Genomic DNA, 24,483 nt, shown 5'->3' with positions numbered 1-24,483 from the left:
AAACGCGTGGATTGCAGCAGCAGCAAGCCGAAAAGTGCAGGCATGTGAGGGATCTAGAGGTTGACAGCATGTCTTCTTAACGGGAGTCCAGGTGGCCATCTCCACAAATGGACTTTTCAGAATCCTTGGGTGGCACCATAGTCGGAAACCAATTCTGGTTATCGCTTCTCGGCCTTTTGGCTAAGATCAAGTGTAGTATCTGTTCTTATCAGTTTAATATCTGATACGTCCCCTATCTGGGGACCATATATTAAATGGATTTTTAGAACAGGGAGATGGAAAAAGAGCTTGCTCTGTCCACTCCACGCATTGACCTGGTATTGCAGTATCTCCAGGACCGGTGCACCCCTTCTTTAATGCAGTTTCTAAAATCAGAAAGAATTGAATTCAATGCTTTTTGTTCATTTTGCTTGTTTGTCGGATTTTGGGATGGACTCTTTGGCTTTGCTTTTCTTCTCCTCATTGGATTTTTCATGTTAAAAGTTGCAGAAGCCAGATGACAAGCTCATTTTGGTTCAACTTCAGCAACTGTGCATTGCATTGCCATGTAATGTAATGTAATGCAATGCTATCTATCTAGCTCTCCCTCTATACTTCCTTTTGGATAAACAGACATATTAGGCAAGCATTTTGGAGCTTTCACCTAAATAACTACAGGTGGTGAGATAAGCTGCACAATATAATTGACCTTTCAGTATATTGTTGCACACACACCATCTATTTAGCAAATGCCCTTGTTATCAACAGCAGCCTTTTAAACTCACCTGAGCTAACAGGTATGTGAGCTGGTTACTCTGCTGCGCTTAAAATTTCTTTTTTGGTTTGCTACAATGCCTTTTCTGAAACGTTGTCTCCCTCTGCTGGAACACTGACTTCTTTCATTTAATGCCTGCAGACTATAAAAGAGAAACCAACCCAAAAAGTTTGGTTGATTAGTCTGTGGCATTCTTTTAAACTGTTGCTTATGGCGGTCTCTGTGAGCTTCTCATTGACATTCAGCCATCCAGGTATCCCGCCTGCAGTAGACGGAATGTGGCAATGGAACGCTGGCTGCGCGTGTCATAATAGGCTCTGAGCCTTTATATACCTGCGCACAGCAGCAGCCACCTTCAGTCTGCTGCTGGACAGCCAGCAGCAGCAGCAGCAGGAGAGGTAATTAATCAGCAACCCTCCTGCTAAGGGTAGACAGCTGCTCGTTCCACCCCCCCCCCCCGCCTTAATTGGTTCTCCTCCCTTCCAACGGTGTTGAGGCGGGTGGGAACAGCCGGGGGTTGAGGGTACTGTGCTAAAAGAGGTGGAGTTATGCAGATCTAAAACGCGTGGATTGCAGCAGCAGCAAGCCGAAAAGTGCAGGCATGTGAGGGATCTAGAGGTTGACAGCATGTCTTCTTAACGGGAGTCCAGGTGGCCATCTCCACAAATGGACTTTTCAGAATCCTTGGGTGGCACCGTAGTCGGAAACCAATTCTGGTTATCGCTTCTCGGCCTTTTGGCTAAGATCAAGTGTAGTATCTGTTCTTATCAGTTTAATATCTGATACGTCCCCTATCTGGGGACCATATATTAAATGGATTTTTAGAACAGGGAGATGGAAAAAGAGCTTGCTCTGTCCACTCCACGCATTGACCTGGTATTGCAGTATCTCCAGGACCGGTGCACCCCTTCTTTAATGCAGTTTCTAAAATCAGAAAGAATTGAATTCAATGCTTTTTGTTCATTTTGCTTGTTTGTCGGATTTTGGGATGGACTCTTTGGCTTTGCTTTTCTTCTCCTCATTGGATTTTTCATGTTAAAAGTTGCAGAAGCCAGATGACAAGCTCATTTTGGTTCAACTTCAGCAACTGTGCATTGCATTGCCATGTAATGTAATGTAATGCAATGCTATCTATCTAGCTCTCCCTCTATACTTCCTTTTGGATAAACAGACATATTAGGCAAGCATTTTGGAGCTTTCACCTAAATAACTACAGGTGGTGAGATAAGCTGCACAATATAATTGACCTTTCAGTATATTGTTGCACACACACCATCTATTTAGCAAATGCCCTTGTTATCAACAGCAGCCTTTTAAACTCACCTGAGCTAACAGGTATGTGAGCTGGTTACTCTGCTGCGCTTAAAATTTCTTTTTTGGTTTGCTACAATGCCTTTTCTGAAACGTTGTCTCCCTCTGCTGGAACACTGACTTCTTTCATTTAATGCCTGCAGACTATAAAAGAGAAACCAACCCAAAAAGTTTGGTTGATTAGTCTGTGGCATTCTTTTAAACTGTTGCTTATGGCGGTCTCTGTGAGCTTCTCAGTGACATTCAGCCATCCAGGTATCCCGCCTGCAGTAGACGGAATGTGGCAATGGAACGCTGGCTGCGCGTGTCATAATAGGCTCTGAGCCTTTATATACCTGCGCACAGCAGCAGCCACCTTCAGTCTGCTGCTGGACAGCCAGCAGCAGCAGCAGGAGAGGTAATTAATCAGCAACCCTCCTGCTAAGGGTAGACAGCTGCTCGTTCCACCCCCCCCCCCCGCCTTAATTGGTTCTCCTCCCTTCCAACGGTGTTGAGGCGGGTGGGAACAGCCGGGGGTTGAGGGTACTGTGCTAAAAGAGGTGGAGTTATGCAGATCTAAAACGCGTGGATTGCAGCAGCAGCAAGCCGAAAAGTGCAGGCATGTGAGGGATCTAGAGGTTGACAGCATGTCTTCTTAACGGGAGTCCAGGTGGCCATCTCCACAAATGGACTTTTCAGAATCCTTGGGTGGCACCGTAGTCGGAAACCAATTCTGGTTATCGCTTCTCGGCCTTTTGGCTAAGATCAAGTGTAGTATCTGTTCTTATCAGTTTAATATCTGATACGTCCCCTATCTGGGGACCATATATTAAATGGATTTTTAGAACAGGGAGATGGAAAAAGAGCTTGCTCTGTCCACTCCACGCATTGACCTGGTATTGCAGTATCTCCAGGACCGGTGCACCCCTTCTTTAATGCAGTTTCTAAAATCAGAAAGAATTGAATTCAATGCTTTTTGTTCATTTTGCTTGTTTGTCGGATTTTGGGATGGACTCTTTGGCTTTGCTTTTCTTCTCCTCATTGGATTTTTCATGTTAAAAGTTGCAGAAGCCAGATGACAAGCTCATTTTGGTTCAACTTCAGCAACTGTGCATTGCATTGCCATGTAATGTAATGTAATGCAATGCTATCTATCTAGCTCTCCCTCTATACTTCCTTTTGGATAAACAGACATATTAGGCAAGCATTTTGGAGCTTTCACCTAAATAACTACAGGTGGTGAGATAAGCTGCACAATATAATTGACCTTTCAGTATATTGTTGCACACACACCATCTATTTAGCAAATGCCCTTGTTATCAACAGCAGCCTTTTAAACTCACCTGAGCTAACAGGTATGTGAGCTGGTTACTCTGCTGCGCTTAAAATTTCTTTTTTGGTTTGCTACAACGCCTTTTCTGAAACGTTGTCTCCCTCTGCTGGAACACTGACTTCTTTCATTTAATGCCTGCAGACTATAAAAGAGAAACCAACCCAAAAAGTTTGGTTGATTAGTCTGTGGCATTCTTTTAAACTGTTGCTTATGGCGGTCTCTGTGAGCTTCTCAGTGACATTCAGCCATCCAGGTATCCCGCCTGCAGTAGACGGAATGTGGCAATGGAACGCTGGCTGCGCGTGTCATAATAGGCTCTGAGCCTTTATATACCTGCGCACAGCAGCAGCCACCTTCAGTCTGCTGCTGGACAGCCAGCAGCAGCAGCAGCAGGAGAGGTAATTAATCAGCAACCCTCCTGCTAAGGGTAGACAGCTGCTCGTTCCACCCCCCCCCCCCGCCTTAATTGGTTCTCCTCCCTTCCAACGGTGTTGAGGCGGGTGGGAACAGCCGGGGGTTGAGGGTACTGTGCTAAAAGAGGTGGAGTTATGCAGATCTAAAACGCGTGGATTGCAGCAGCAGCAAGCCGAAAAGTGCAGGCATGTGAGGGATCTAGAGGTTGACAGCATGTCTTCTTAACGGGAGTCCAGGTGGCCATCTCCACAAATGGACTTTTCAGAATCCTTGGGTGGCACCGTAGTCGGAAACCAATTCTGGTTATCGCTTCTCGGCCTTTTGGCTAAGATCAAGTGTAGTATCTGTTCTTATCAGTTTAATATCTGATACGTCCCCTATCTGGGGACCATATATTAAATGGATTTTTACAACAGGGAGATGGAAAAAGAGCTTGCTCTGTCCACTCCACGCATTGACCTGGTATTGCAGTATCTCCAGGACCGGTGCACCCCTTCTTTAATGCAGTTTCTAAAATCAGAAAGAATTGAATTCAATGCTTTTTGTTCATTTTGCTTGTTTGTCGGATTTTGGGATGGACTCTTTGGCTTTGCTTTTCTTCTCCTCATTGGATTTTTCATGTTAAAAGTTGCAGAAGCCAGATGACAAGCTCATTTTGGTTCAACTTCAGCAACTGTGCATTGCATTGCCATGTAATGTAATGTAATGCAATGCTATCTATCTAGCTCTCCCTCTATACTTCCTTTTGGATAAACAGACATATTAGGCAAGCATTTTGGAGCTTTCACCTAAATAACTACAGGTGGTGAGATAAGCTGCACAATATAATTGACCTTTCAGTATATTGTTGCACACACACCATCTATTTAGCAAATGCCCTTGTTATCAACGGCAGCCTTTTAAACTCACCTGAGCTAACAGGTATGTGAGCTGGTTACTCTGCTGCGCTTAAAATTTCTTTTTTGGTTTGCTACAATGCCTTTTCTGAAACGTTGTCTCCCTCTGCTGGAACACTGACTTCTTTCATTTAATGCCTGCAGACTATAAAAGAGAAACCAACCCAAAAAGTTTGGTTGATTAGTCTGTGGCATTCTTTTAAACTGTTGCTTATGGCGGTCTCTGTGAGCTTCTCAGTGACATTCAGCCATCCAGGTATCCCGCCTGCAGTAGACGGAATGTGGCAATGGAACGCTGGCTGCGCGTGTCATAATAGGCTCTGAGCCTTTATATACCTGCGCACAGCAGCAGCCACCTTCAGTCTGCTGCTGGACAGCCAGCAGCAGCAGCAGCAGGAGAGGTAATTAATCAGCAACCCTCCTGCTAAGGGTAGACAGCTGCTCGTTCCACCCCCCCCCCCCGCCTTAATTGGTTCTCCTCCCTTCCAACGGTGTTGAGGCGGGTGGGAACAGCCGGGGGTTGAGGGTACTGTGCTAAAAGAGGTGGAGTTATGCAGATCTAAAACGCGTGGATTGCAGCAGCAGCAAGCCGAAAAGTGCAGGCATGTGAGGGATCTAGAGGTTGACAGCATGTCTTCTTAACGGGAGTCCAGGTGGCCATCTCCACAAATGGACTTTTCAGAATCCTTGGGTGGCACCGTAGTCGGAAACCAATTCTGGTTATCGCTTCTCGGCCTTTTTTACTAAGATCAAGTGTAGTATCTGTTCTTATCAGTTTAATATCTGATACGTCCCCTATCTGGGGACCATATATTAAATGGATTTTTAGAACAGGGAGATGGAAAAAGAGCTTGCTCTGTCCACTCCACGCATTGACCTGGTATTGCAGTATCTCCAGGACCGGTGCACCCCTTCTTTAATGCAGTTTCTAAAATCAGAAAGAATTGAATTCAATGCTTTTTGTTCATTTTGCTTGTTTGTCGGATTTTGGGATGGACTCTTTGGCTTTGCTTTTCTTCTCCTCATTGGATTTTTCATGTTAAAAGTTGCAGAAGCCAGATGACAAGCTCATTTTGGTTCAACTTCAGCAACTGTGCATTGCATTGCCATGTAATGTAATGTAATGCAATGCTATCTATCTAGCTCTCCCTCTATACTTCCTTTTGGATAAACAGACATATTAGGCAAGCATTTTGGAGCTTTCACCTAAATAACTACAGGTGGTGAGATAAGCTGCACAATATAATTGACCTTTCAGTATATTGTTGCACACACACCATCTATTTAGCAAATGCCCTTGTTATCAACGGCAGCCTTTTAAACTCACCTGAGCTAACAGGTATGTGAGCTGGTTACTCTGCTGCGCTTAAAATTTCTTTTTTGGTTTGCTACAATGCCTTTTCTGAAACGTTGTCTCCCTCTGCTGGAACACTGACTTCTTTCATTTAATGCCTGCAGACTATAAAAGAGAAACCAACCCAAAAAGTTTGGTTGATTAGTCTGTGGCATTCTTTTAAACTGTTGCTTATGGCGGTCTCTGTGAGCTTCTCAGTGACATTCAGCCATCCAGGTATCCCGCCTGCAGTAGACGGAATGTGGCAATGGAACGCTGGCTGCGCGTGTCATAATAGGCTCTGAGCCTTTATATACCTGCGCACAGCAGCAGCCACCTTCAGTCTGCTGCTGGACAGCCAGCAGCAGCAGCAGCAGGAGAGGTAATTAATCAGCAACCCTCCTGCTAAGGGTAGACAGCTGCTCGTTCCACCCCCCCCCCGCCTTAATTGGTTCTCCTCCCTTCCAACGGTGTTGAGGCGGGTGGGAACAGCCGGGGGTTGAGGGTACTGTGCTAAAAGAGGTGGAGTTATGCAGATCTAAAACGCGTGGATTGCAGCAGCAGCAAGCCGAAAAGTGCAGGCATGTGAGGGATCTAGAGGTTGACAGCATGTCTTCTTAACGGGAGTCCAGGTGGCCATCTCCACAAATGGACTTTTCAGAATCCTTGGGTGGCACCGTAGTCGGAAACCAATTCTGGTTATCGCTTCTCGGCCTTTTGGCTAAGATCAAGTGTAGTATCTTTCGAAAAGGCGGTTTTGGATGTTGGCCGCCCTAGTAGATTGATACATTATGCACACTGGGGTTTAGGCGCTTGTTAGTACACCAGGTGGCTAATATAGTCATCTGGTGGAAAGCATGGCCCCCCAGGATCGACGCCATTGGGCCGGGGAAGATCGAAAGCCCGAAGTGTGAAGTGCCCCAGGAGTGGTGACCCTGGGGTGCCTTAACTCACTGGGATTGGGAACCCCACTTGAGTTTATGGCACATTTGCACAAGCACTTCAAATTTTCTTTCTTCGCACACACCCTTATTCCGGGCCTTCTGGCCTTAGGATGGGGAATTTTTCAATTCCCGGTCGAAGGTCCGGGCAGTATTATACTGTGAAACCTTCACTATTTATTTAATTTCTTTGTCACTGTGTGTCCACTTATTCACGTGTGTCATGTCCTACTAGGATTTTGTCGGGATGTGGTTCCCTTACGGGTTCCTCTCTTGGCAGGTCTAGGGGGGGAGTGTGTGGCCATCAGGTTCCGCTCCCCCCTGAACCCCCCTGGCTCTCCTCTTTCGGGAGGATAGCGTTGTTGGCTCCCCTCTTCCGGGATGGGAGCACAGTCTTTGGCTCCCAGTGCCTTGCTCTGGTGAGAACTCGGGCAGGTGCTGGGGGTAAGATTGGGTCGCCTCTGGCTTCGGCTGGAGGTGGCTTTTTGTCCCTGTTCCTCGCTGTGGCCTTTTGGCTCGGAGGGACGGGGAATGGTTTGGGGGACCCTTCTCCTTTTGGAGAGGGTTTCAAGAAGACCAGCATCCTAGTGCACTTTTTTTGTGGCACTTGTCACTTTTTTAAGCGCACTCGGGTTTTGTACACGAATTCGGGCTTTCGATATAAAAAAAAAAAAAAATCTGTTCTTATCAGTTTAATATCTGATACGTCCCCTATCTGGGGACCATATATTAAATGGATTTTTAGAACAGGGAGATGGAAAAAGAGCTTGCTCTGTCCACTCCACGCATTGACCTGGTATTGCAGTATCTCCAGGACCGGTGCACCCCTTCTTTAATGCAGTTTCTAAAATCAGAAAGAATTGAATTCAATGCTTTTTGTTCATTTTGCTTGTTTGTCGGATTTTGGGATGGACTCTTTGGCTTTGCTTTTCTTCTCCTCATTGGATTTTTCATGTTAAAAGTTGCAGAAGCCAGATGACAAGCTCATTTTGGTTCAACTTCAGCAACTGTGCATTGCATTGCCATGTAATGTAATGTAATGCAATGCTATCTATCTAGCTCTCCCTCTATACTTCCTTTTGGATAAACAGACATATTAGGCAAGCATTTTGGAGCTTTCACCTAAATAACTACAGGTGGTGAGATAAGCTGCACAATATAATTGACCTTTCAGTATATTGTTGCACACACACCATCTATTTAGCAAATGCCCTTGTTATCAACAGCAGCCTTTTAAACTCACCTGAGCTAACAGGTATGTGAGCTGGTTACTCTGCTGCGCTTAAAATTTCTTTTTTGGTTTGCTACAATGCCTTTTCTGAAACGTTGTCTCCCTCTGCTGGAACACTGACTTCTTTCATTTAATGCCTGCAGACTATAAAAGAGAAACCAACCCAAAAAGTTTGGTTGATTAGTCTGTGGCATTCTTTTAAACTGTTGCTTATGGCGGTCTCTGTGAGCTTCTCAGTGACATTCAGCCATCCAGGTATCCCGCCTGCAGTAGACGGAATGTGGCAATGGAACGCTGGCTGCGCGTGTCATAATAGGCTCTGAGCCTTTATATACCTGCGCACAGCAGCAGCCACCTTCAGTCTGCTGCTGGACAGCCAGCAGCAGCAGCAGCAGGAGAGGTAATTAATCAGCAACCCTCCTGCTAAGGTAGACAGCTGCTCGTTCCACCCCCCCCCCGCCTTAATTGGTTCTCCTCCCTTCCAACGGTGTTGAGGCGGGTGGGAACAGCCGGGGGTTGAGGGTACTGTGCTAAAAGAGGTGGAGTTATGCAGATCTAAAACGCGTGGATTGCAGCAGCAGCAAGCCAAAAAGTGCAGGCATGTGAGGGATCTAGAGGTTGACAGCATGTCTTCTTAACGGGAGTCCAGGTGGCCATCTCCACAAATGGACTTTTCAGAATCCTTGGGTGGCACCGTAGTCGGAAACCAATTCTGGTTATCGCTTCTCGGCCTTTTGGCTAAGATCAAGTGTAGTATCTGTTCTTATCAGTTTAATATCTGATACGTCCCCTATCTGGGGACCATATATTAAATGGATTTTTAGAACAGGGAGATGGAAAAAGAGCTTGCTCTGTCCACTCCACGCATTGACCTGGTATTGCAGTATCTCCAGGACCGGTGCACCCCTTCTTTAATGCAGTTTCTAAAATCAGAAAGAATTGAATTCAATGCTTTTTGTTCATTTTGCTTGTTTGTCGGATTTTGGGATGGACTCTTTGGCTTTGCTTTTCTTCTCCTCATTGGATTTTTCATGTTAAAAGTTGCAGAAGCCAGATGACAAGCTCATTTTGGTTCAACTTCAGCAACTGTGCATTGCATTGCCATGTAATGTAATGTAATGTAATGCAATGCTATCTATCTAGCTCTCCCTCTATACTTCCTTTTGGATAAACAGACATATTAGGCAAGCATTTTGGAGCTTTCACCTAAATAACTACAGGTGGTGAGATAAGCTGCACAATATAATTGACCTTTCAGTATATTGTTGCACACACACCATCTATTTAGCAAATGCCCTTGTTATCAACAGCAGCCTTTTAAACTCACCTGAGCTAACAGGTATGTGAGCTGGTTACTCTGCTGCGCTTAAAATTTCTTTTTTGGTTTGCTACAATGCCTTTTCTGAAACGTTGTCTCCCTCTGCTGGAACACTGACTTCTTTCATTTAATGCCTGCAGACTATAAAAGAGAAACCAACCCAAAAAGTTTGGTTGATTAGTCTGTGGCATTCTTTTAAACTGTTGCTTATGGCGGTCTCTGTGAGCTTCTCATTGACATTCAGCCATCCAGGTATCCCGCCTGCAGTAGACGGAATGTGGCAATGGAACGCTGGCTGCGCGTGTCATAATAGGCTCTGAGCCTTTATATACCTGCGCACAGCAGCAGCCACCTTCAGTCTGCTGCTGGACAGCCAGCAGCAGCAGCAGCAGGAGAGGTAATTAATCAGCAACCCTCCTGCTAAGGGTAGACAGCTGCTCGTTCCACCCCCCCCCCCCGCCTTAATTGGTTCTCCTCCCTTCCAACGGTGTTGAGGCGGGTGGGAACAGCCGGGGGTTGAGGGTACTGTGCTAAAAGAGGTGGAGTTATGCAGATCTAAAACGCGTGGATTGCAGCAGCAGCAAGCCGAAAAGTGCAGGCATGTGAGGGATCTAGAGGTTGACAGCATGTCTTCTTAACGGGAGTCCAGGTGGCCATCTCCACAAATGGACTTTTCAGAATCCTTGGGTGGCACCGTAGTCGGAAACCAATTCTGGTTATCGCTTCTCGGCCTTTTGGCTAAGATCAAGTGTAGTATCTGTTCTTATCAGTTTAATATCTGATACGTCCCCTATCTGGGGACCATATATTAAATGGATTTTTAGAACAGGGAGATGGAAAAAGAGCTTGCTCTGTCCACTCCACGCATTGACCTGGTATTGCAGTATCTCCAGGACCGGTGCACCCCTTCTTTAATGCAGTTTCTAAAATCAGAAAGAATTGAATTCAATGCTTTTTGTTCATTTTGCTTGTTTGTCGGATTTTGGGATGGACTCTTTGGCTTTGCTTTTCTTCTCCTCATTGGATTTTTCATGTTAAAAGTTGCAGAAGCCAGATGACAAGCTCATTTTGGTTCAACTTCAGCAACTGTGCATTGCATTGCCATGTAATGTAATGTAATGCAATGCTATCTATCTAGCTCTCCCTCTATACTTCCTTTTGGATAAACAGACATATTAGGCAAGCATTTTGGAGCTTTCACCTAAATAACTACAGGTGGTGAGATAAGCTGCACAATATAATTGACCTTTCAGTATATTGTTGCACACACACCATCTATTTAGCAAATGCCCTTGATATCAACAGCAGCCTTTTAAACTCACCTGAGCTAACAGGTATGTGAGCTGGTTACTCTGCTGCGCTTAAAATTTCTTTTTTGGTTTGCTACAATGCCTTTTCTGAAACGTTGTCTCCCTCTGCTGGAACACTGACTTCTTTCATTTAATGCCTGCAGACTATAAAAGAGAAACCAACCCAAAAAGTTTGGTTGATTAGTCTGTGGCATTCTTTTAAACTGTTGCTTATGGCGGTCTCTGTGAGCTTCTCAGTGACATTCAGCCATCCAGGTATCCCGCCTGCAGTAGACGGAATGTGGCAATGGAACGCTGGCTGCGCGTGTCATAATAGGCTCTGAGCCTTTATATACCTGCGCACAGCAGCAGCCACCTTCAGTCTGCTGCTGGACAGCCAGCAGCAGCAGCAGCAGGAGAGGTAATTAATCAGCAACCCTCCTGCTAAGGGTAGACAGCTGCTCGTTCCACCCCCCCCCCCGCCTTAATTGGTTCTCCTCCCTTCCAACGGTGTTGAGGCGGGTGGGAACAGCCGGGGGTTGAGGGTACTGTGCTAAAAGAGGTGGAGTTATGCAGATCTAAAACGCGTGGATTGCAGCAGCAGCAAGCCGAAAAGTGCAGGCATGTGAGGGATCTAGAGGTTGACAGCATGTCTTCTTAACGGGAGTCCAGGTGGCCATCTCCACAAATGGACTTTTCAGAATCCTTGGGTGGCACCATAGTCGGAAACCAATTCTGGTTATCGCTTCTCGGCCTTTTGGCTAAGATCAAGTGTAGTATCTGTTCTTATCAGTTTAATATCTGATACGTCCCCTATCTGGGGACCATATATTAAATGGATTTTTAGAACAGGGAGATGGAAAAAGAGCTTGCTCTGTCCACTCCACGCATTGACCTCGTATTGCAGTATCTCCAGGACCGGTGCACCCCTTCTTTAATGCAGTTTCTAAAATCAGAAAGAATTGAATTCAATGCTTTTTGTTCATTTTGCTTGTTTGTCGGATTTTGGGATGGTCTCTTTGGCTTTGCTTTTCTTCTCCTCATTGGATTTTTCATGTTAAAAGTTGCAGAAGCCAGATGACAAGCTCATTTTGGTTCAACTTCAGCAACTGTGCATTGCATTGCCATGTAATGTAATGTAATGCAATGCTATCTATCTAGCTCTCCCTCTATACTTCCTTTTGGATAAACAGACATATTAGGCAAGCATTTTGGAGCTTTCACCTAAATAACTACAGGTGGTGAGATAAGCTGCACAATATAATTGACCTTTCAGTATATTGTTGCACACACACCATCTATTTAGCAAAAGCCCTTGTTATCAACAGCAGCCTTTTAAACTCACCTGAGCTAACAGGTATGTGAGCTGGTTACTCTGCTGCGCTTAAAATTTCTTTTTTGGTTTGCTACAATGCCTTTTCTGAAACGTTGTCTCCCTCTGCTGGAACACTGACTTCTTTCATTTAATGCCTGCAGACTATAAAAGAGAAACCAACCCAAAAAGTTTGGTTGATTAGTCTGTGGCATTCTTTTAAACTGTTGCTTATGGCGGTCTCTGTGAGCTTCTCATTGACATTCAGCCATCCAGGTATCCCGCCTGCAGTAGACGGAATGTGGCAATGGAACGCTGGCTGCGCGTGTCATAATAGGCTCTGAGCCTTTATATACCTGCGCACAGCAGCAGCCACCTTCAGTCTGCTGCTGGACAGCCAGCAGCAGCAGCAGCAGGAGAGGTAATTAATCAGCAACCCTCCTGCTAAGGGTAGACAGCTGCTCGTTCCACCCCCCCCCCCCGCCTTAATTGGTTCTCCTCCCTTCCAACGGTGTTGAGGCGGGTGGGAACAGCCGGGGGTTGAGGGTACTGTGCTAAAAGAGGTGGAGTTATGCAGATCTAAAACGCGTGGATTGCAGCAGCAGCAAGCCGAAAAGTGCAGGCATGTGAGGGATCTAGAGGTTGACAGCATGTCTTCTTAACGGGAGTCCAGGTGGCCATCTCCACAAATGGACTTTTCAGAATCCTTGGGTGGCACCGTAGTCGGAAACCAATTCTGGTTATCGCTTCTCGGCCTTTTGGCTAAGATCAAGTGTAGTATCTGTTCTTATCAGTTTAATATCTGATACGTCCCCTATCTGGGGACCATATATTAAATGGATTTTTAGAACAGGGAGATGGAAAAAGAGCTTGCTCTGTCCACTCCACGCATTGACCTGGTATTGCAGTATCTCCAGGACCGGTGCACCCCTTCTTTAATGCAGTTTCTAAAATCAGAAAGAATTGAATTCAATGCTTTTTGTTCATTTTGCTTGTTTGTCGGATTTTGGGATGGACTCTTTGGCTTTGCTTTTCTTCTCCTCATTGGATTTTTCATGTTAAAAGTTGCAGAAGCCAGATGACAAGCTCATTTTGGTTCAACTTCAGCAACTGTGCATTGCATTGCCATGTAATGTAATGTAATGCAATGCTATCTATCTAGCTCTCCCTCTATACTTCCTTTTGGATAAACAGACATATTAGGCAAGCATTTTGGAGCTTTCACCTAAATAACTACAGGTGGTGAGATAAGCTGCACAATATAATTGACCTTTCAGTATATTGTTGCACACACACCATCTATTTAGCAAATGCCCTTGATATCAACAGCAGCCTTTTAAACTCACCTGAGCTAACAGGTATGTGAGCTGGTTACTCTGCTGCGCTTAAAATTTCTTTTTTGGTTTGCTACAATGCCTTTTCTGAAACGTTGTCTCCCTCTGCTGGAACACTGACTTCTTTCATTTAATGCCTGCAGACTATAAAAGAGAAACCAACCCAAAAAGTTTGGTTGATTAGTCTGTGGCATTCTTTTAAACTGTTGCTTATGGCGGTCTCTGTGAGCTTCTCAGTGACATTCAGCCATCCAGGTATCCCGCCTGCAGTAGACGGAATGTGGCAATGGAACGCTGGCTGCGCGTGTCATAATAGGCTCTGAGCCTTTATATACCTGCGCACAGCAGCAGCCACCTTCAGTCTGCTGCTGGACAGCCAGCAGCAGCAGCAGCAGGAGAGGTAATTAATCAGCAACCCTCCTGCTAAGGGTAGACAGCTGCTCGTTCCACCCCCCCCCCCGCCTTAATTGGTTCTCCTCCCTTCCAACGGTGTTGAGGCGGGTGGGAACAGCCGGGGGTTGAGGGTACTGTGCTAAAAGAGGTGGAGTTATGCAGATCTAAAACGCGTGGATTGCAGCAGCAGCAAGCCGAAAAGTGCAGGCATGTGAGGGATCTAGAGGTTGACAGCATGTCTTCTTAACGGGAGTCCAGGTGGCCATCTCCACAAATGGACTTTTCAGAATCCTTGGGTGGCACCATAGTCGGAAACCAATTCTGGTTATCGCTTCTCGGCCTTTTGGCTAAGATCAAGTGTAGTATCTGTTCTTATCAGTTTAATATCTGATACGTCCCCTATCTGGGGACCATATATTAAATGGATTTTTAGAACAGGGAGATGGAAAAAGAGCTTGCTCTGTCCACTCCACGCATTGACCTCGTATTGCAGTATCTCCAGGACCGGTGCACCCCTTCTTTAATGCAGTTTCTAAAATCAGAAAGAATTGAATTCAATGCTTTTTGTTCATTTTGCTTGTTTGTCGGATTTTGGGATGGTCTCTTTGGCTTTGCTTTTCTTCTCCTCATTGGATTTTTCATGTTAAAAGTTGCAGAAGCCAGATGACAAGCTCATTTTGGTTCAACTTCAGCAACTGTGCATTGCATTGCCATGTAATGTAATGTAATGCAATGCTATCTATCTAGCTCTCCCTCTATACTTCCTTTTGGATAAACAGACATATTAGGCAAGCATTTTGGAGCTTTCACCTAAATAACTACAGGTGGTGAGATAAGCTGCACAATATAATTGACCTTTCAGTATATTGTTGCACACACACCATCTATTTAGCAAAAGCCCTTGTTATCAACAGCAGCCTTTTAAACTCACCTGAGCTAACAGGTATGTGAGCTGGTTACTCTGCTGCGCTTAAAATTTCTTTTTTGGTTTGCTACAATGCCTTTTCTGAAACGTTGTCTCCCTCTGCTGGAACACTGACTTCTTTCATTTAATGCCTGCAGACTATAAAAGAGAAACCAACCCAAAAAGTTTGGTTGATTAGTCTGTGGCATTCTTTTAAACTGTTGCTTATGGCGGTCTCTGTGAGCTTCTCATTGACATTCAGCCATCCAGGTATCCCGCCTGCAGTAGACGGAATGTGGCAATGGAACGCTGGCTGCGCGTGTCATAATAGGCTCTGAGCCTTTATATACCTGCGCACAGCAGCAGCCACCTTCAGTCTGCTGCTGGACAGCCAGCAGCAGCAGCAGCAGGAGAGGTAATTAATCAGCAACCCTCCTGCTAAGGGTAGACAGCTGCTCGTTCCACCCCCCCCCCCCGCCTTAATTGGTTCTCCTCCCTTCCAACGGTGTTGAGGCGGGTGGGAACAGCCGGGGGTTGAGGGTACTGTGCTAAAAGAGGTGGAGTTATGCAGATCTAAAACGCGTGGATTGCAGCAGCAGCAAGCCGAAAAGTGCAGGCATGTGAGGGATCTAGAGGTTGACAGCATGTCTTCTTAACGGGAGTCCAGGTGGCCATCTCCACAAATGGACTTTTCAGAATCCTTGGGTGGCACCGTAGTCGGAAACCAATTCTGGTTATCGCTTCTCGGCCTTTTGGCTAAGATCAAGTGTAGTATCTGTTCTTATCAGTTTAATATCTGATACGTCCCCTATCTGGGGACCATATATTAAATGGATTTTTAGAACAGGGAGATGGAAAAAGAGCTTGCTCTGTCCACTCCACGCATTGACCTGGTATTGCAGTATCTCCAGGACCGGTGCACCCCTTCTTTAATGCAGTTTCTAAAATCAGAAAGAATTGAATTCAATGCTTTTTGTTCATTTTGCTTGTTTGTCGGATTTTGGGATGGACTCTTTGGCTTTGCTTTTCTTCTCCTCATTGGATTTTTCATGTTAAAAGTTGCAGAAGCCAGATGACAAGCTCATTTTGGTTCAACTTCAGCAACTGTGCATTGCATTGCCATGTAATGTAATGTAATGCAATGCTATCTATCTAGCTCTCCCTCTACACTTCCTTTTGGATAAACAGACATATTAGGCAAGCATTTTGGAGCTTTCACCTAAATAACTACAGGTGGTGAGATAAGCTGCACAATATAATTGACCTTTCAGTATATTGTTGCACACACACCATCTATTTAGCAAATGCCCTTGTTATCAACAGCAGCCTTTTAAACTCACCTGAGCTAACAGGTATGTGAGCTGGTTACTCTGCTGCGCTTAAAATTTATTTTTTGGTTTGCTACAATGCCTTTTCTGAAACGTTGTCTCCCTCTGCTGGAACACTGACTTCTTTCATTTAATGCCTGCAGACTATAAAAGAGAAACCAACCCAAAAAGTTTGGTTGATTAGTCTGTGGCATTCTTTTAAACTGTTGCTTATGGCGGTCTCTGTGAGCTTCTCATTGACATTCAGCCATCCAGGTATCCCGCCTGCAGTAGACGGAATGTGGCAATGGAACGCTGGCTGCGCGTGTCATAATAGGCTCTGAGCCTTTATATACCTGCGCACAGCAGCAGCCACCTTCAGTCTGCTGCTGGACAGCCAGCAGCAGCAGCAGCAGGAGAGGTAATTAATCAGCAACCCTCCTGCTAAGGGTAGACAGCTGCTCGTTCCACCCCCCCCCCCCCGCCTTAATTGGTTCTCCTCCCTTCCAACGGTGTTGAGGCGGGTGGGAACAGCCGGGGGTTGAGGGTACTGTGCTAAAAGAGGTGGAGTTATGCAGATCTAAAACGCGTGGATTGCAGCAGCAGCAAGCCAAAAAGTGCAGGCATGTGAGGGATCTAGAGGTTGACAGCATGTCTTCTTAACGGGAGTCCAGGTGGCCATCTCCACAAATGGACTTTTCAGAATCCTTGGGTGGCACCGTAGTCGGAAACCAATTCTGGTTATCGCTTCTCGGCCTTTTGGCTAAGATCAAGTGTAGTATCTGTTCTTATCAGTTTAATATCTGATACGTCCCCTATCTGGGGACCATATATTAAATGGATTTTTAGAACAGGGAGATGGAAAAAGAGCTTGCTCTGTCCACTCCACGCATTGACCTGGTATTGCAGTATCTCCAGGACCGGTGCACCCCTTCTTTAATGCAGTTTCTAAAATCAGAAAGAATTGAATTCAATGCTTTTTGTTCATTTTGCTTGTTTGTCGGATTTTGGGATGGACTCTTTGGCTTTGCTTTTCTTCTCCTCATTGGATTTTTCATGTTAAAAGTTGCAGAAGCCAGATGACAAGCTCATTTTGGTTCAACTTCAGCAACTGTGCATTGCATTGCCATGTAATGTAATGTAATGCAATGCTATCTATCTAGCTCTCCCTCTATACTTCCTTTTGGATAAACAGACATATTAGGCAAGCATTTTGGAGCTTTCACCTAAATAACTACAGGTGGTGAGATAAGCTGCACAATATAATTGACCTTTCAGTATATTGTTGCACACACACCATCTATTTAGCAAATGCCCTTGTTATCAACAGCAGCCTTTTAAACTCACCTGAGCTAACAGGTATGTGAGCTGGTTACTCTGCTGCGCTTAAAATTTCTTTTTTGGTTTGCTACAATGCCTTTTCTGAAACGTTGTCTCCCTCTGCTGGAACACTGACTTCTTTCAATTAATGCCTGCAGACTATAAAAGAGAAACCAACCCAAAAAGTTTGGTTGATTAGTCTGTGGCATTCTTTTAAACTGTTGCTTATGGCGGTCTTTGTGAGCTTCTCAGTGACATTCAGCCATCCAGGTATCCCGCCTGCAGTAGACGGAATGTGGCAATGGAACGCTGGCTGCGCGTGTCAGAGAGGTAATTAATCAGCAACCCTCCTGCTAAGGGTAGACAGCTGCTCGTTCCACCCCCCCCCCCCGCCTTAATTGGTTCTCCTCCCTTCCAACGGTGTTGAGGCGGGTGGGAACAGCCGGGGGTTGAGGGTACTGTGCTAAAAGAGGTGGAGTTATGCAGATCTAAAACGCGTGGATTGCAGCAGCAGCAAGCCGAAAAGTGCAGGCATGTGAGGGATCTAGAGGTTGACAGCATGTCTTCTTAACGGGAGTCCAGGTGGCCATCTCCACAAATGGACTTTTCAGAATCCTTGGGTGGCACCGTAGTCGGAAACCAATTCTGGTTATCGCTTCTCGGCCTTTTGGCTAAGATCAAGTGTAGTATCTGTTCTTATCAGTTTAATATCTGATACGTCCCCTATCTGGGGACCATATATTAAATGGATTTTTAGAACAGGGAGATGGAAAAAGAGCTTGCTCTGTCCACTCCACGCATTGACCTGGTATTGCAGTATCTCCAGGACCGGTGCACCCCTTCTTTAATGCAGTTTCTAAAATCAGAAAGAATTGAATTCAATGCTTTTTGTTCATTTTGCTTGTTTGTCGGATTTTGGGATGGACTCTTTGGCTTTGCTTTTCTTCTCCTCATTGGATTTTTCATGTTAAAAGTTGCAGAAGCCAGATGACAAGCTCATTTTGGTTCAACTTCAGCAACTGTGCATTGCATTGCCATGTAATGTAATGTAATGCAATGCTATCTATCTAGCTCTCCCTCTATACTTCCTTTTGGATAAACAGACATATTAGGCAAGCATTTTGGAGCTTTCACCTAAATAACTACAGGTGGTGAGATAAGCTGCACAATATAATTGACCTTTCAGTATATTGTTGCACACACACCATCTATTTAGCAAATGCCCTTGTTATCAACAGCAGCCTTTTAAACTCACCTGAGCTAACAGGTATGTGAGCTGGTTACTCTGCTGCGCTTAAAATTTCTTTTTTGGTTTGCTACAATGCCTTTTCTGAAACGTTGTCTCCCTCTGCTGGAACACTGACTTCTTTCATTTAATGCCTGCAGACTATAAAAGAGAAACCAACCCAAAAAGTTTGGTTGATTAGTCTGTGGCATTCTTTTAAACTGTTGCTTATGGCGGTCTCTGTGAGCTTCTCAGTGACATTCAGCCATCCAGGTATCCCGCCTGCAGTAGACGGAATGTGGCAATGGAACGCTGGCTGCGCGTGTCATAATAGGCTCTGAGCCTTTATATACCTGCGCACAGCAGCAGCCACCTTCAGTCTGCTGCTGGACAGCCAGCAGCAGCAGCAGCAGGAGAGGTAATTAATCAGCAACCCTCCTGCTAAGGGTAGACAGCTGCTCGTTCCACCCCCCCCCCCGCCTTAATTGGTTCTCCTCCCTTCCAACGGTGTTGAGGCGGGTGGGAACAGCCGGGGGTTGAGGGTACTGTGCTAAAAGAGGTGGAGTTATGCAGATCTAAAACGCGTGGATTGCAGCAGCAGCAAGCCGAAAAGTGCAGGCATGTGAGGGATCTAGAGGTTGACAGCATGTCTTCTTAACGGGAGTCCAGGTGGCCATCTCCACAAATGGACTTTTCAGAATCCTTGGGTGGCACCGTAGTCAGAAACCAATTCTGGTTATCGCTTCTCGGCCTTTTGGCTAAGATCAAGTGTAGTATCTTTCGAAAAGGCGGTTTTGGATGTTGGCCGCCCTAGTAGATTGATACATTATGCACACTGGGGTTTAGGCGCTTGTTAGTACACCAGGTGGCTAATATAGTCATCTGGTGGAAAGCATGGCCCCCCAGGATCGACGCCATTGGGCCGGGGAAGATCGAAAGCCCGAAGTGTGAAGTGCCCCAGGAGTGGTGACCCTGGGGTGCCTTAACTCACTGGGATTGGGAACCCCACTTGAGTTTATGGCACATTTGCACAAGCACTTCAAATTTTCTTTCTTCGCACACACCCTTATTCCGGGCCTTCTGCCCTTAGGATGGGGAATTTTTCAATTCCCGGTCGAAGGTCCGGGCAGTATTATACTGTGAAACCTTCACTATTTATTTAATTTCTTTGTCACTGTGTGTCCACTTATTCACGTGTGTCATGTCCTACTAGGATTTTGTCGGGATGTGGTTCCCTTACGGGTTCCTCTCTTGGCAGGTCTAGGGGGGGAGTGTGTGGCCATCAGGTTCCGCTCCCCCCTGAACCCCCCTGGCTCTCCTCTTTCGGGAGGAGAGCGTTGTTGGCTCCCCTCTTCCGGGATGGGAGCACAGTCTTTGGCTCCCAGTGCCTTGCTCTGGTGAGAACTCGGGCAGGTGCTGGGGGTAAGATTGGGTCGCCTCTGGCTTCGGCTGGAGGTGGCTTTTTGTCCCTGTTCCTCGCTGTGGCCTTTTGGCTCGGAGGGACGGGGAATGGTTTGGGGGACCCTTCTCCTTTTGGAGAGGGTTTCAAGAAGACCAGCATCCTAGTGCACTTTTTTTGTGGCACTTGTCACTTTTTTAAGCGCACTCGGGTTTTGTACACGAATTCGGGCTTTCGATATAAAAAAAAAAAAAAATCTGTTCTTATCAGTTTAATATCTGATACGTCCCCTATCTGGGGACCATATATTAAATGGATTTTTAGAACAGGGAGATGGAAAAAGAGCTTGCTCTGTCCACTCCACGCATTGACCTGGTATTGCAGTATCTCCAGGACCGGTGCACCCCTTCTTTAATGCAGTTTCTAAAATCAGAAAGAATTGAATTCAATGCTTTTTGTTCATTTTGCTTGTTTGTCGGATTTTGGGATGGACTCTTTGGCTTTGCTTTTCTTCTCCTCATTGGATTTTTCATGTTAAAAGTTGCAGAAGCCAGATGACAAGCTCATTTTGGTTCAACTTCAGCAACTGTGCATTGCATTGCCATGTAATGTAATGTAATGCAATGCTATCTATCTAGCTCTCCCTCTATACTTCCTTTTGGATAAACAGACATATTAGGCAAGCATTTTGGAGCTTTCACCTAAATAACTACAGGTGGTGAGATAAGCTGCACAATATAATTGACCTTTCAGTATATTGTTGCACACACACCATCTATTTAGCAAATGCCCTTGTTATCAACAGCAGCCTTTTAAACTCACCTGAGCTAACAGGTATGTGAGCTGGTTACTCTGCTGCGCTTAAAATTTCTTTTTTAGTTTGCTACAATGCCTTTTCTGAAACGTTGTCTCCCTCTGCTGGAACACTGACTTCTTTCATTTAATGCCTGCAGACTATAAAAGAGAAACCAACCCAAAAAGTTTGGTTGATTAGTCTGTGGCATTCTTTTAAACTGTTGCTTATGGCGGTCTCTGTGAGCTTCTCAGTGACATTCAGCCATCCAGGTATCCCGCCTGCAGTAGACGGAATGTGGCAATGGAACGCTGGCTGCGCGTGTCATAATAGGCTCTGAGCCTTTATATACCTGCGCACAGCAGCAGCCACCTTCAGTCTGCTGCTGGACAGCCAGCAGCAGCAGCAGCAGGAGATTTAATTAATCAGCAACCCTCCTGCTAAGGGTAGACAGCTGCTCGTTCCACCCCCCCCCCACCTTAATTGGTTCTCCTCCCTTCCAACGGTGTTGAGGCGGGTGGGAACAGCCGGGGGTTGAGGGTACTGTGCTAAAAGAGGTGGAGTTATGCAGATCTAAAACGCGTGGATTGCAGCAGCAGCAAGCCGAAAAGTGCAGGCATGTGAGGGATCTAGAGGTTGACAGCATGTCTTCTTAACGGGAGTCCAGGTGGCCATCTCCACAAATGGACTTTTCAGAATCCTTGGGTGGCACCGTAGTCGGAAACCAATTCTGGTTATCGCTTCTCGGCCTTTTGGCTAAGATCAAGTGTAGTATCTGTTCTTATCAGTTTAATATCTGATACGTCCCCTATCTGGGGACCATATATTAAATGGATTTTTAGAACAGGGAGATGGAAAAAGAGCTTGCTCTGTCCACTCCACGCATTGACCTGGTATTGCAGTATCTCCAGGACCGGTGCACCCCTTCTTTAATGCAGTTTCTAAAATCAGAAAGAATTGAATTCAATGCTTTTTGTTCATTTTGCTTGTTTGTCGGATTTTGGGATGGACTCTTTGGCTTTGCTTTTCTTCTCCTCATTGGATTTTTCATGTTAAAAGTTGCAGAAGCCAGATGACAAGCTCATTTTGGTTCAACTTCAGCAACTGTGCATTGCATTGCCATGTAATGTAATGTAATGCAATGCTATCTATCTAGCTCTCCCTCTATACTTCCTTTTGGATAAACAGACATATTAGGCAAGCATTTTGGAGCTTTCACCTAAATAACTACAGGTGGTGAGATAAGCTGCACAATATAATTGACCTTTCAGTATATTGTTGCACACACACCATCTATTTAGCAAATGCCCTTGTTATCAACAGCAGCCTTTTAAACTCACCTGAGCTAACAGGTATGTGAGCTGGTTACTCTGCTGCGCTTAAAATTTCTTTTTTGGTTTGCTACAATGCCTTTTCTGAAACGTTGTCTCCCTCTGCTGGAACACTGACTTCTTTCATTTAATGCCTGCAGACTATAAAAGAGAAACCAACCCAAAAAGTTTGGTTGATTAGTCTGTGGCATTCTTTTAAACTGTTGCTTATGGCGGTCTCTGTGAGCTTCTCAGTGACATTCAGCCATCCAGGTATCCCGCCTGCAGTAGACGGAATGTGGCAATGGAACGCTGGCTGCGCGTGTCATAATAGGCTCTGAGCCTTTATATACCTGCGCACAGCAGCAGCCACCTTCAGTCTGCTGCTGGACAGCCAGCAGCAGCAGCAGCAGGAGAGGTAATTAATCAGCAACCCTCCTGCTAAGGGTAGACAGCTGCTCGTTCCACCCCCCCCCCCCGCCTTAATTGGTTCTCCTCCCTTCCAACGGTGTTGAGGCGGGTGGGAACAGCCGGGGGTTGAGGGTACTGTGCTAAAAGAGGTGGAGTTATGCAGATCTAAAACGCGTGGATTGCAGCAGCAGCAAGCCGAAAAGTGCAGGCATGTGAGGGATCTAGAGGTTGACAGCATGTCTTCTTAACGGGAGTCCAGGTGGCCATCTCCACAAATGGACTTTTCAGAATCCTTGGGTGGCACCGTAGTCGGAAACCAATTCTGGTTATCGCTTCTCGGCCTTTTGGCTAAGATCAAGTGTAGTATCTGTTCTTATCAGTTTAATATCTGATACGTCCCCTATCTGGGGACCATATATTAAATGGATTTTTAGAACAGGGAGATGGAAAAAGAGCTTGCTCTGTCCACTCCACGCATTGACCTGGTATTGCAGTATCTCCAGGACCGGTGCACCCCTTCTTTAATGCAGTTTCTAAAATCAGAAAGAATTGAATTCAATGCTTTTTGTTCATTTTGCTTGTTTGTCGGATTTTGGGATGGACTCTTTGGCTTTGCTTTTCTTCTCCTCATTGGATTTTTCATGTTAAAAGTTGCAGAAGCCAGATGACAAGCTCATTTTGGTTCAACTTCAGCAACTGTGCATTGCATTGCCATGTAATGTAATGTAATGCAATGCTATCTATCTAGCTCTCCCTCTATACTTCCTTTTGGATAAACAGACATATTAGGCAAGCATTTTGGAGCTTTCACCTAAATAACTACAGGTGGTGAGATAAGCTGCACAATATAATTGACCTTTCAGTATATTGTTGCACACACACCATCTATTTAGCAAATGCCCTTGTTATCAACGGCAGCCTTTTAAACTCACCTGAGCTAACAGGTATGTGAGCTGGTTACTCTGCTGCGCTTAAAATTTCTTTTTTGGTTTGCTACAATGCCTTTTCTGAAACGTTGTCTCCCTCTGCTGGAACACTGACTTCTTTCATTTAATGCCTGCAGACTATAAAAGAGAAACCAACCCAAAAAGTTTGGTTGATTAGTCTGTGGCATTCTTTTAAACTGTTGCTTATGGCGGTCTCTGTGAGCTTCTCAGTGACATTCAGCCATCCAGGTATCCCGCCTGCAGTAGACGGAATGTGGCAATGGAACGCTGGCTGCGCGTGTCATAATAGGCTCTGAGCCTTTATATACCTGCGCACAGCAGCAGCCACCTTCAGTCTGCTGCTGGACAGCCAGCAGCAGCAGCAGCAGGAGAGGTAATTAATCAGCAACCCTCCTGCTAAGGGTAGACAGCTGCTCGTTCCACCCCCCCCCCGCCTTAATTGGTTCTCCTCCCTTCCAACGGTGTTGAGGCGGGTGGGAACAGCCGGGGGTTGAGGGTACTGTGCTAAAAGAGGTGGAGTTATGCAGATCTAAAACGCGTGGATTGCAGCAGCAGCAAGCCGAAAAGTGCAGGCATGTGAGGGATCTAGAGGTTGACAGCATGTCTTCTTAACGGGAGTCCAGGTGGCCATCTCCACAAATGGACTTTTCAGAATCCTTGGGTGGCACCGTAGTCGGAAACCAATTCTGGTTATCGCTTCTCGGCCTTTTGGCTAAGATCAAGTGTAGTATCTTTCGAAAAGGCGGTTTTGGATGTTGGCCGCCCTAGTAGATTGATACATTATGCACACTGGGGTTTAGGCGCTTGTTAGTACACCAGGTGGCTAATATAGTCATCTGGTGGAAAGCATGGCCCCCCAGGATCGACGCCATTGGGCCGGGGAAGATCGAAAGCCCGAAGTGTGAAGTGCCCCAGGAGTGGTGACCCTGGGGTGCCTTAACTCACTGGGATTGGGAACCCCACTTGAGTTTATGGCACATTTGCACAAGCACTTCAAATTTTCTTTCTTCGCACACACCCTTATTCCGG

At 45.7% G+C, this 24,483-nt stretch overlaps 17 non-coding genes and 3 pseudogenes across 17 annotated transcripts; all 20 read left to right on the top strand.

Annotated features, from left to right (window-relative positions):
- Positions 1–160: 160 nt before the first annotated feature.
- Positions 161–351, top strand: LOC141242851 (U2 spliceosomal RNA). The gene has a single exon (XR_012307209.1). It is a non-coding gene; the product is annotated as a U2 spliceosomal RNA (small nuclear RNA).
- Positions 352–1,473: 1,122 nt separating this feature from the next.
- LOC141242850 (U2 spliceosomal RNA) lies at positions 1,474–1,664 on the top strand. Its single transcript, XR_012307208.1, has one exon. It is a non-coding gene; the product is annotated as a U2 spliceosomal RNA (small nuclear RNA).
- A 1,119-nt stretch (positions 1,665–2,783) lies between these two features.
- On the top strand, positions 2,784–2,974 carry LOC141242848 (U2 spliceosomal RNA). The gene has a single exon (XR_012307207.1). It is a non-coding gene; the product is annotated as a U2 spliceosomal RNA (small nuclear RNA).
- A 1,122-nt stretch (positions 2,975–4,096) lies between these two features.
- On the top strand, positions 4,097–4,287 carry LOC141242932 (U2 spliceosomal RNA). Its single transcript, XR_012307285.1, has one exon. It is a non-coding gene; the product is annotated as a U2 spliceosomal RNA (small nuclear RNA).
- Positions 4,288–5,409: 1,122 nt separating this feature from the next.
- Positions 5,410–5,601, top strand: LOC141242972 (U2 spliceosomal RNA). Its single transcript, XR_012307323.1, has one exon. It is a non-coding gene; the product is annotated as a U2 spliceosomal RNA (small nuclear RNA).
- Positions 5,602–6,721: 1,120 nt separating this feature from the next.
- On the top strand, positions 6,722–6,813 carry LOC141242997 (U2 spliceosomal RNA; annotated as a pseudogene).
- A 794-nt stretch (positions 6,814–7,607) lies between these two features.
- On the top strand, positions 7,608–7,791 carry LOC141242985 (U2 spliceosomal RNA). Its single transcript, XR_012307332.1, has one exon. It is a non-coding gene; the product is annotated as a U2 spliceosomal RNA (small nuclear RNA).
- A 1,119-nt stretch (positions 7,792–8,910) lies between these two features.
- Positions 8,911–9,101, top strand: LOC141242847 (U2 spliceosomal RNA). Its single transcript, XR_012307206.1, has one exon. It is a non-coding gene; the product is annotated as a U2 spliceosomal RNA (small nuclear RNA).
- Positions 9,102–10,228: 1,127 nt separating this feature from the next.
- Positions 10,229–10,419, top strand: LOC141242846 (U2 spliceosomal RNA). The gene has a single exon (XR_012307205.1). It is a non-coding gene; the product is annotated as a U2 spliceosomal RNA (small nuclear RNA).
- A 1,121-nt stretch (positions 10,420–11,540) lies between these two features.
- LOC141242968 (U2 spliceosomal RNA) lies at positions 11,541–11,731 on the top strand. Its single transcript, XR_012307319.1, has one exon. It is a non-coding gene; the product is annotated as a U2 spliceosomal RNA (small nuclear RNA).
- Positions 11,732–12,853: 1,122 nt separating this feature from the next.
- On the top strand, positions 12,854–13,044 carry LOC141242845 (U2 spliceosomal RNA). The gene has a single exon (XR_012307204.1). It is a non-coding gene; the product is annotated as a U2 spliceosomal RNA (small nuclear RNA).
- A 1,121-nt stretch (positions 13,045–14,165) lies between these two features.
- LOC141242967 (U2 spliceosomal RNA) lies at positions 14,166–14,356 on the top strand. The gene has a single exon (XR_012307318.1). It is a non-coding gene; the product is annotated as a U2 spliceosomal RNA (small nuclear RNA).
- Positions 14,357–15,478: 1,122 nt separating this feature from the next.
- LOC141242844 (U2 spliceosomal RNA) lies at positions 15,479–15,669 on the top strand. The gene has a single exon (XR_012307203.1). It is a non-coding gene; the product is annotated as a U2 spliceosomal RNA (small nuclear RNA).
- A 1,123-nt stretch (positions 15,670–16,792) lies between these two features.
- LOC141242843 (U2 spliceosomal RNA) lies at positions 16,793–16,983 on the top strand. The gene has a single exon (XR_012307202.1). It is a non-coding gene; the product is annotated as a U2 spliceosomal RNA (small nuclear RNA).
- Positions 16,984–18,020: 1,037 nt separating this feature from the next.
- On the top strand, positions 18,021–18,211 carry LOC141242842 (U2 spliceosomal RNA). Its single transcript, XR_012307201.1, has one exon. It is a non-coding gene; the product is annotated as a U2 spliceosomal RNA (small nuclear RNA).
- Positions 18,212–19,332: 1,121 nt separating this feature from the next.
- LOC141242996 (U2 spliceosomal RNA) lies at positions 19,333–19,424 on the top strand (annotated as a pseudogene).
- Positions 19,425–20,218: 794 nt separating this feature from the next.
- Positions 20,219–20,402, top strand: LOC141242984 (U2 spliceosomal RNA). The gene has a single exon (XR_012307331.1). It is a non-coding gene; the product is annotated as a U2 spliceosomal RNA (small nuclear RNA).
- A 1,120-nt stretch (positions 20,403–21,522) lies between these two features.
- Positions 21,523–21,713, top strand: LOC141242840 (U2 spliceosomal RNA). The gene has a single exon (XR_012307199.1). It is a non-coding gene; the product is annotated as a U2 spliceosomal RNA (small nuclear RNA).
- A 1,122-nt stretch (positions 21,714–22,835) lies between these two features.
- LOC141242839 (U2 spliceosomal RNA) lies at positions 22,836–23,026 on the top strand. Its single transcript, XR_012307198.1, has one exon. It is a non-coding gene; the product is annotated as a U2 spliceosomal RNA (small nuclear RNA).
- Positions 23,027–24,146: 1,120 nt separating this feature from the next.
- LOC141242994 (U2 spliceosomal RNA) lies at positions 24,147–24,238 on the top strand (annotated as a pseudogene).
- The last annotated feature ends 245 nt before the right edge of the window (positions 24,239–24,483 follow it).

Source organism: Phyllobates terribilis, unplaced genomic scaffold (assembly GCF_046119375.1).
Source record: "Phyllobates terribilis strain yellow unplaced genomic scaffold, ASM4611937v1 Scaffold_1090__1_contigs__length_425415, whole genome shotgun sequence".
In the NCBI taxonomy this organism is placed as follows: domain Eukaryota; kingdom Metazoa; phylum Chordata; class Amphibia; order Anura; family Dendrobatidae; genus Phyllobates; species Phyllobates terribilis.
Note: the sequence above shows the minus strand (reverse complement) of the source record. Positions and strands in the feature narration are given on the sequence as shown.